This window comes from Eschscholzia californica, unplaced genomic scaffold (genome assembly GCF_041429995.1).
Source record: "Eschscholzia californica isolate CP2 unplaced genomic scaffold, dmEscCali1.0.p SCAF_6, whole genome shotgun sequence".
Taxonomy (NCBI): domain Eukaryota; kingdom Viridiplantae; phylum Streptophyta; class Magnoliopsida; order Ranunculales; family Papaveraceae; genus Eschscholzia; species Eschscholzia californica.
This window is the reverse complement of record NW_028238483.1, coordinates 9,934,784-9,944,044: the sequence shown is the minus strand read 5'-3', so window position 1 is coordinate 9,944,044 and position 9,261 is coordinate 9,934,784. Positions and strand designations below refer to the sequence as shown.

Sequence of the window (9,261 nt, the reverse complement as noted above, 5' to 3'; positions counted from 1 at the left end):
ATTTCAAATACTCATGTTAGGGTTTCATCCTTTATCCTAGTGGGAGAGTTAGAAACCCATGAATATCAAAGACATGGTTCAATTAATGATAAGAGAAAAAGAATTGGAGAGAAAACACCTTTTTTCACTTTTTTCCTTCTGCGCAGGCAAACAGACCCTTACGGAAAATAGTTTTCTCGTCTTCTCGGAAAATACTTCTCTGTGAGAAAATTATTTTCCTTCTCTGTTTTTTTTCTCTCTCTCTCTCTACTATTTTCTCCTTCTTTCTCTTTCTAAACTTTCTCTTTCTCTCTCTAAAACAAACCAGTAACACTTCTCTTTCTCTCTCTAACCGAAATAGTAAAGAAAGAAGTAGATAAAGAAATTTTAATGGAGTTTATATTAATTCAATCTCTCTCCCTCTACAGTATCTTTCTCTCTCTCTCTTAACTCTTTCTATCTAATCTTCTCTCTCTCACAAAGAGAAGAATCAGAAGAAGAAGAAGAATAAGAACAGAAACAAAAACTACAAATTTCCCTCTCTCTCTAGCTCTCGGCTTTAATGGTGGATGGAAAGATATCTTCTCCACTCGGTTTCTCTCCTTTATATAGGTTTGAAAGAGTCGGTCTCTCTTTCCTTTTTTTCTTCTGATTCGAGTTGGTGAATCATCAAGTCAGTTAATCATCAATGGAAGTCGGTCTCTGTTTCATCTTTTAGAGACCGGAAATTGGAGAAGAAGATAGTCGGTGAATAGCTTGGTGTACCGCTTTGCTTGACCGAAACCCGCGTCGTTTCTGGTCCCTCCGATTACTTTGCTGGATGCGCACCACGTGTCCTTCTTGACTCTTGGTCCACCAATTTTGACCCGAACTTTGACTCGCTCTATTTTATTCATCCGAACTCCGATTTGACTTCCGTTTTCGCCTACGGGTTCGTCTTGGATTCTACTTTCCATCCGAGCACTAATATTGATCATGAAATCAGAATTAAAAAATGACCAAAATACCCCTAGTCCGCATTCTTCCCGACTTTTATCCGTTTTGCACACATAACTCTGAAAAAGGTGCCTGAGTAGAAAAAGAGGTAATTCATGAGAGTAACTTTCCCTAGATAGAATAATTCATCCAATTTAAGAGACTAAAATGGGGCATTTTCATGTCTCATCAAACATCCCCAAACTTAGATTTTGCTAGTCCTCGAGCAAAACAGAAAAATAAAACTAAACCTAATTCACCACTTTCGTAGGGAATCACAATTGCACTTAACACGTGCAACAAGCCGTTAAACCCCTAAGTTACCCTAGAGGACGAGTGTGGTCTCGTGAGGGTTTGCAGTGAATATACCCACAAAATTCAACATTTCAAAAATCAAGAAGGGTGTTGATGGAGGCCATCATCATGGGCCTCACGTTCAAGTCATTGGGCCTCACGGCCGAGTCCATTAGGGTTAGATTTGAGAGTGCCAGGTTTAGAAGTTTCTATGTTTGATTATCTTTGATATTTAGGAATCTTAGTTTGAGTCTATCTAGAAGTGTCTTAGTTCCTATAAAAGGAAGTCCAGTTTGTCTTGGTCATTCAGATCAGAGAATATTATCAACCAAGTTTATTATTAATCAAGTTTATTGTTTATCGTTATTTTATCAGTTTTATTTCGTTAGTTTAGTTTATTAACAATGGTGGATTCCATTACTTTTACGCTTCCGCAACAATCTACATCAGCTGGTATTCATAGCCTGAAGAATCTGGGAACAGATGAATTTTTTTCATGGATACATCTCTCCTTGAATGCTAGAAATCTTTTCCACGTTTAGGTTGGGATCCCTTTCGAGATTCTAAACAATTCTACGTTGATCGAAAAGATCAAGAAAAAATTAATAACGTTTCCAAAATTCCTCTCTTCGACGGTCAATACCACATAGATTTTTGGATTCAACAGATGGAGGATTGGTTCATAAATCAAGATGTACATGTCGAAGATAAGGTTTTTGTCGTGGAACAACATATGTCCGAAAGAATCTATGAACAATTCAATGCAATGCAATGGAGACTCATTGACGAAGGAAGAAAATTCATAGACGATTGGACGACATTGAAAAGTATCTTCAGGTTTGTTTTTCTACCCTTGGATGAATATTTGTCATATGCTGAAACAATGATTGAATCAAGTAGACAGTTCTCCAACGTTACTTTGGTCACCGGGATCGATGATATTGAAGAAGTTCTTGACAAACGGAACAAAATTCTATCAATGACCGAGGAAGAAGACGAAAGTGTTTCCTTCACGATACATTAGTACAAAGAAGTTCATGATCCCTCTTGTAGGAGTCTCTTTTCTCAAAGAAACAATGAACATAGGTGTAGAAGTTGATGCCCATCATCTGTTCGATATTAGGTTTCTTAGAGTTTACAAACTTCACGAAGATGAACGAGGGAAGATAATTCAAGTTATTATTGAGAAGGACGAAACAGAGAAAGTGATGAAGTGGACGATGAAATTCATAGTTAATTTTTTCATAGTGAATTATGTGGTGTCCGTGGTCTTCTTCATCAAACTAAAAGACGACAGGAGATGTCGCAATTTGTTAGAAGTTTCTTTCCTACATTTGTTTTTGCGAGATTCTTTGCAATATGAGATTTATGTCAGTGATTTGGTCCATCATTGTCTTCTTCAGATTTTCGCCAACTTTCGTGCAAAGTGGGAATTAAGGATCGCATTGTTAAGTCTCACTTGAGGGCAAGTTCGTTCTCGGACGGGGAGTATGATGGAGGCCATCATCATGGGCCTCACGTTCAAGTCATTGGGCCTCAAGGCCGAGTCCATTAGGGTTAAATTTGAGAGTGTCAGGTTTAGAAGTTTCTATGTTTGAGTATCTTTGATATTTAGGAATCCTAGTTTGAGTCTATCTAGAAGTGTCTTAATTCCTATAAAAGGAAGTCCAGTTTGTCTTGGTCATTCAGATCAGAGAATATTATCAACCAAGTTTATTATTAATCAAGTTTATTATTTATCGTTATTTTATCAGTTTTATTTCGTTAGTTTAGTTTATTAACAATGGTGGATTCCATTACTTTTACGCTTCCGCAACAATCTACATCAGGTGTAAAAATACATGATCCGGACTTGTTTATCCAAGAGAGTTTTGAGGGCTAATAGAAATGCTCAATCAAACCATCCAAAAGCTAAAAATACATTCACTAGTAATCAAGACTCTAAGTGCATGTGACCAGCCATTGTGAATATCATTTCGGTTTTGAACAGACAAGACTTCGATTACCGTCTTAATACATTTCGCCTCGACTGCTGCCTCACGGTCATACACTCAAAAATTCAAATCACTCTGAATTGGTTCACTCAATGTGTGAGTATGAGTATGAAAGAAAACTCAACACATTACAAAACCTGGACTAGAATTTTTGATGGACGACTGATCTCATGGAAAGGAAACAACCACTAATATGGGATGCAGAAGCTAACCTACTCTTCTCACCTGATCTACTTTCTAACCGTGTTTCCTAGAGTTCAATAGACACTAAAAATGAACTAAAGCTCCTGAGAACTCGACTTCTTCAAATCTTCAAAAACTTTTAGGGGATAAATACTTAAATCGAACAAACACTTTTCCCTTCTTTTTCTTTCTTCAAGGGATAACCACTTTTTTCTCTTTTTTTTTTTTTTTTTTGACTTTGACTTTGACTTGATTTTGACTTTGATTACTTCCTCCTTGAGTTCAATTATCTTTATTTTCACTTTAATGCCTTATTCTCAGAATTCTAACTGATGGATGGATTTCCTATTTTCCTCTAGTTGACACGGTTATCAAGTTTCTCAGACTACAAGAGAAATGTTCGCATTCCTGATGACACCTCTAGTGGTTGTGAAATTTAAACTCAGGAGATCATCTGAGTTCTTTTTTAGTATTGCGAGGTTGAGTAGCTCTTCTTTCTACTCGGAATTAATGCAGAAGAGATCACTCAAAAGCTAAAAAAAAGGCTCAAAATCTCACACGGGTTAAGTCTCCACTAATGATTAATTAATGCAGAAGACTCAACTTTCATGTACAAACCCTTAGCAAGCAGGCAGTCTAACCAACTAGACTTTATAACTATTAACAAGCAAAAATAACTAGATTCACAAATCTAGAAAATTAAAAATTTGACGCTTTTTAATTTTTTGAAATGAAGGACAAAAATTCAATCCCCATCCCCAAACTTAAACCAAACATTGTCCTCAATGTTCTGAAGACTATGCAAAAATAATGAAATGAGGGAAGGATATTACCAGATTCGAGTGTCCTATATTTGGGTTGCCTCCCAAAAAGCGCTAAGTTTAACGTCTTTAGCCAGACGATGAGGATTCTGAAGAAAAGCTAATGAAAACCTATTGGAAGAGGGGCTACTGACTCTCCATAAAATAATAATCGAAAAACTTGAGGATCGACCCAGAATACAAAATCACCAGTGAGGCCTAAATTCTCCTCTATGAAGTAGTATGACAAAACAAGAGAGACTTTCAGGGTGAAGGTACCATCCCCAAACTTAGATGATTGTAAAATCACTAAGTTTGCAAAACAACCTATAGGATTCTTCATAAGACTTAGATCTATACTCAAACTGGGAGTTTATAAAATGGGATCATTGGTTTTTCCATCGAACTAGACACTACATTGGGTCCATGCTCCTTAGGTTTTAACTCTGGTAAAGATTCGGACAGACCTTCTAAAATTTCTCTCATTATCGGGTCATCAGTGTCCTTAAAGAACTCTAGGGCTTCACTTACATCGAGTGAGTCGTCACTCATTTCCCTTAGCCATAGTTCATCTTCCTCTTCATTTTGCTCCAAAATAATATCATGGGTAAGTGGAACAGAAGATTTAGGCACATGAGATACTACAGACTCAACTCTTGGTTCCTCTAGAAGTTGCTCGAGTGTCATCTCAGAATCAGCAATAGACTTAAGTGGTGTCTCTGTGGCTGGCCAAACAATTGGCTCTGACTCTAGTGCATTATCTATCTCATTACTACTACCCTCATCATAAACATCTAAGCCCAACGACTCTAACAGAGTCTCTAATGGGTCCCTTACCAGAGTGGTCGGTAATGCATCCTGAACTAATAAGTCTATCAAGTTCAACTCATTAAACTCGTTTTCATCATCAGGGTGAAGTCCAGCTTAAAAACTGTTCATCTCTACTGTCAAATTTCCAAATGACAACTTTAGAAGACCACTTCTACAATATATGACAGCATTTGATGTAGCTAAAATTTTGCCGACCTAGTATCACTGGGATTTGACTATTAGAGTTATGGACAGGTTCCGTGTCTAGGATAATGAAGTCAACAGGGAATATGAATTCCCCAACCTTAATCAGGACATCCTCAACAACGCCACGTGGGTGTCTAGTAGAGCGATCTGCTAACTGAAGAACCATAGAGGTTGGTTTGATCTCTCCTAATCCCAATTGTAAATACATGGAGTACGGAAGAATGTTGACGCTAGCACCTAGATCCAGTAAAGCACGTTCTACTTTAAAATTTCCTATGGTGCAAGGTAGTGTAGGGCTTCCTGGGTCCTTGTACTTTGGTGGAATATTCTCTTGCATAATTGAACTAACCTTCTCAGAGAGGAAAACTTTCTTATGTACATTCATCTTACGCTTCCTAGTGCATAGATCTTTTAGAAATTTAGCGTAAGCTGGGACTTGTTTAATTGCATCTAGTAATGGAATGTTAATGCTAACCTGTTTAAATAATTCCATTATTTCCTCAAACTGAGATTTCTTCTTTGGCTCTACCAGTCGCTGAGGATATGGGGCTCTAGGGACATAGGACTCAGGTACCACCGGTTGGTTTTCAGGCTCAGGTACCTTCTCAGATTCCCCCCTAGGGATGTTGGTTGGCAAGGAGGAGGTTTCAAGACCTGATTCACTATTTTCAGGCACTCCTACCTTATTGTCAACTACCCTACCACTTCTAAGGGTGGTTACAGCATTAGCTTGTCCCATTGGCTGTTTTCCTAGAGTACCTTTTGGGTTTGGTTGAGGTTGGCTAGAGAATTTACCTGGTTCCCTCGCACTTAGTGTATTTGCCAATTGACCTATTTGTGCCTCTAATTTTTTAATGAACTGAGCTTGGGAGTTCATCATCTGAGTTGTTGTTTCTTGGAACCGAGCATTACTCTGGGCGAGTAATGATAGAGATTCCTCTAAAGACAACAACTTTTGTTGAGTAGGAGGGTTTTGTACAGTTGGTTCTTTAGGAAAACCGGGAGGAGTAAGAATATTCTCAGATTAAGTGATATGAGTTTGTTCGTTGGACCATGAGAAATTAGGATGCTTTCTCCACCCTGGGTTGTAGGTGTTAGAGAATGGATCAAACCTTTGTTTGTTCTCATACCTTTGGTTCTGATAAAGAGCATTGGCTTGTTCATGTTCACTAAAGAATAAGGTGCATCGGTTACCCGTATGTGTAGGATCTCCACAAACCGAACATGGGTAACTTACTGGTTCATTTCCTACACCCGCAACCGGATTTGGTGTGCCCTTAGACTCGACCGAAGACTTTTGTTTATCTATTTCAACGGCCTCTAATCTTTTTGCTAAATCAACAAAAGCTGGATGGGATTCTATATGGTATATGCTCCCCTTGTTACCTACAGTCCTCCTAGGCTCTTTAAAGGGTTCCCATTGGTGAGATTTCTCTGCCACATCATAGAGGTACTTCATTGCCTCTTCTGCTGTTTTATTCACAAATCCACCATTGCAGAATGACTCAACCATGGTTTTAGTTTGATAATCTAGTCCATCATAGAGAATCTGGACTAATCGCATTTTCTCTAAACCATGGTGAGGGCATTGTAAGAGGAGATCGTTAAACCTCTCCAAGTAACTACTAAGGGACTCTCCATCTTGCTGCACAAAACCTGCAAGATTTTGCCTAATGGTAGCGGTTTTGTGTTTAGGGAAGAACTTTTGAAGAAAAGTTGTAGTTAACTCTTCCCAACGACTGATCGACTCGGGTTGCAAAGCGTGCAACCAAGATTTAGCTTTCTCTTTCAAAGAGAAGGGGAACACCCTCAGTTTTAACTCATCCTCAGACATATCTCTATATTTCATGGTCGAACAAATCTCCTCAAATTCCCTAATATGGTGATAGGGGTTCTCATTTTCCGCACCACGGAAAATAGGCAACATTTGGATCATACCCGATTTTAGCTCAAAATGAGCTGTGGAGCCAGGTAACTGAATACACGACGGACGACTAGTCCTTGTGGGGGTACATGTACTCTCTTAGGGTTAGCGGAGCATTCTCAATCCTACGTTGATCTATGTTCTCACCCATTTCTTCAGCAATTTCACCTCCTTGATCTCTTCTAATGAAACGACCTAAGTGATCACGAGGTTTTAGGTGGCATAAACTAACACGGACGAAAGAAACTACGAAGACCCTAGGAAGAAGGAAAATCACAATCAAGCTGACTCAACCAAGCAACCTAAACAGAATCTAGCAACAAGTTATTAAACGTAGATTTGGTGAATGGCTTGTCAGATTTGCCTAGTAATCTAGACAGCTCCTATTTCGCCACAACACTTGAACTTTGACTGTTATAAAGGTTACTCGATCATAGTAGTCGGTAAACAATTCTCCAGGAAGACAGCCAACGATGAATGTTGTGATAGCCGTCTTCCTTCGGCAAACGCTTCCTCTTCTCGAGGCGGCCTTTTTGACAAGAATTGCTCACACACTTTCCTCTGAGAATGCCTAGATAACAATCAAGTTCCCGAGTTGTTTATGAAGGTCCTATGAGCTCGATACCCTAGGGTCACTGTCTAAATCAGATTTTAATTATTAACGAGGCTTAGGATCGTGAATGTTGTTTCTTAAATGGGCAAGAGAACGGTGATGAAATCCGAACTCCTATCTTGTAACTGGGTTTGTGCCCTTACTATAATGCTTACATTAAACAGTTCGGCAAAACAAATAGGCACACGAATTCACACAATTACCCACTGACAGGAGATTCGGGGGATATCATAAAAAGTTACCTCCCGTTCCAGACGGGCGACGACCTTTGCAAATATCCCGAACCACTCTTGCTAAAATCTGTAAAACAATCAGAAATAACCCGAATTTAGAAAGTTCCCAAAAAATAGGCAAGAAAGAAAGTATTTTTGTAAATTTTATTTATATATATATATATATATTTTTGAAAGCAAATAAATTCCTAAATTAACTAGTCTAAAAGTCAATTCTAAATTTAGAAACAATTCCTAAAAATAAATCCCCGGCAGCGGCGCCAAAAACTTGATGTGAAATCTAGTGAACCTAAATACTAGGCTAATTAGATCAAATTAAAACTCACAAGTGTACGAACCGTATGTAAATATGGCAAGAATTACGAGGTCGATCCCACGAAGATTTGTTTGGATTTAAACCTAAACCTAAGATTAACTAACAAACTAGGAAAGTAGATAATTGATTTTGAGGATAATTTGGGAAACTAACATTTGAAATTTAGAAAACAAAACAAAGTTGTAGTGGAAAACTGTAAGTTGGTAAATCTAGGATATCGGAATTCACCACTAACAATCATATTCGAATCTAATATCTAATTCAAACTATTATCCCTCTTTTGATAACTCAAAAATTGTTAGAAATGAATCTTCAATTTTCGGAAAATAAGACAATAAAACACTTTAATAATAATCAAAACCCATAACCCACTTCACTTAAAATATATTACAATTTAAATCCAAGTTGTTAGTTTATTAGACTAACCGAAGTACGATTAATTCAAAACTTTAAGCACTTTAAACGAGATAATAAAATAAATATGATATTAGATTTGAAATACTCATGTTAGGGTTTCATCCTTTATCCTAGTGGGAGAGTTAGAAACCCATGAATATCAAAGACATGGTTCAATTAATGATAAGAGAAAAAGAATTGCAGAGAAAACACCTTTTTTTCACTTTTTTCCTTCTGCGCAGCCAAACAGATCCTTAGGGAAAATAGTTTTCTCGTCTTCTCGAAAAATACTTCTCTGTGGGAAAATTATTTTCCTTCTCTGGTTTTTTCTCTCTCTCTACTGTTTTCTCCTTCTTTCTCTTTCTAAACTTTCTCTTTCTCTCTCTAAAACAAACCAGTAACACTTTTCTTTCTCTCTCTAACCGAAATAGTAAAGAAAGAAGAAGATAAAGAAATTTTAATGGAGTTAATATTAATTCAATCTCTCTCTCTCTATAGTATCTCTCTCTCTCTCTTAACTCTTTCTATCTAATCTTC

At 37.6% G+C, this 9,261-nt stretch overlaps 1 non-coding gene across 1 annotated transcript; it reads left to right on the top strand.

The window, feature by feature from the left end:
• The first annotated feature begins 6,813 nt into the window (after positions 1-6,813).
• LOC147531641 (small nucleolar RNA R71) lies at positions 6,814-6,920 on the top strand. Its single transcript, XR_015228482.1, has one exon. It is a non-coding gene; the product is annotated as a small nucleolar RNA R71 (small nucleolar RNA).
• The last annotated feature ends 2,341 nt before the right edge of the window (positions 6,921-9,261 follow it).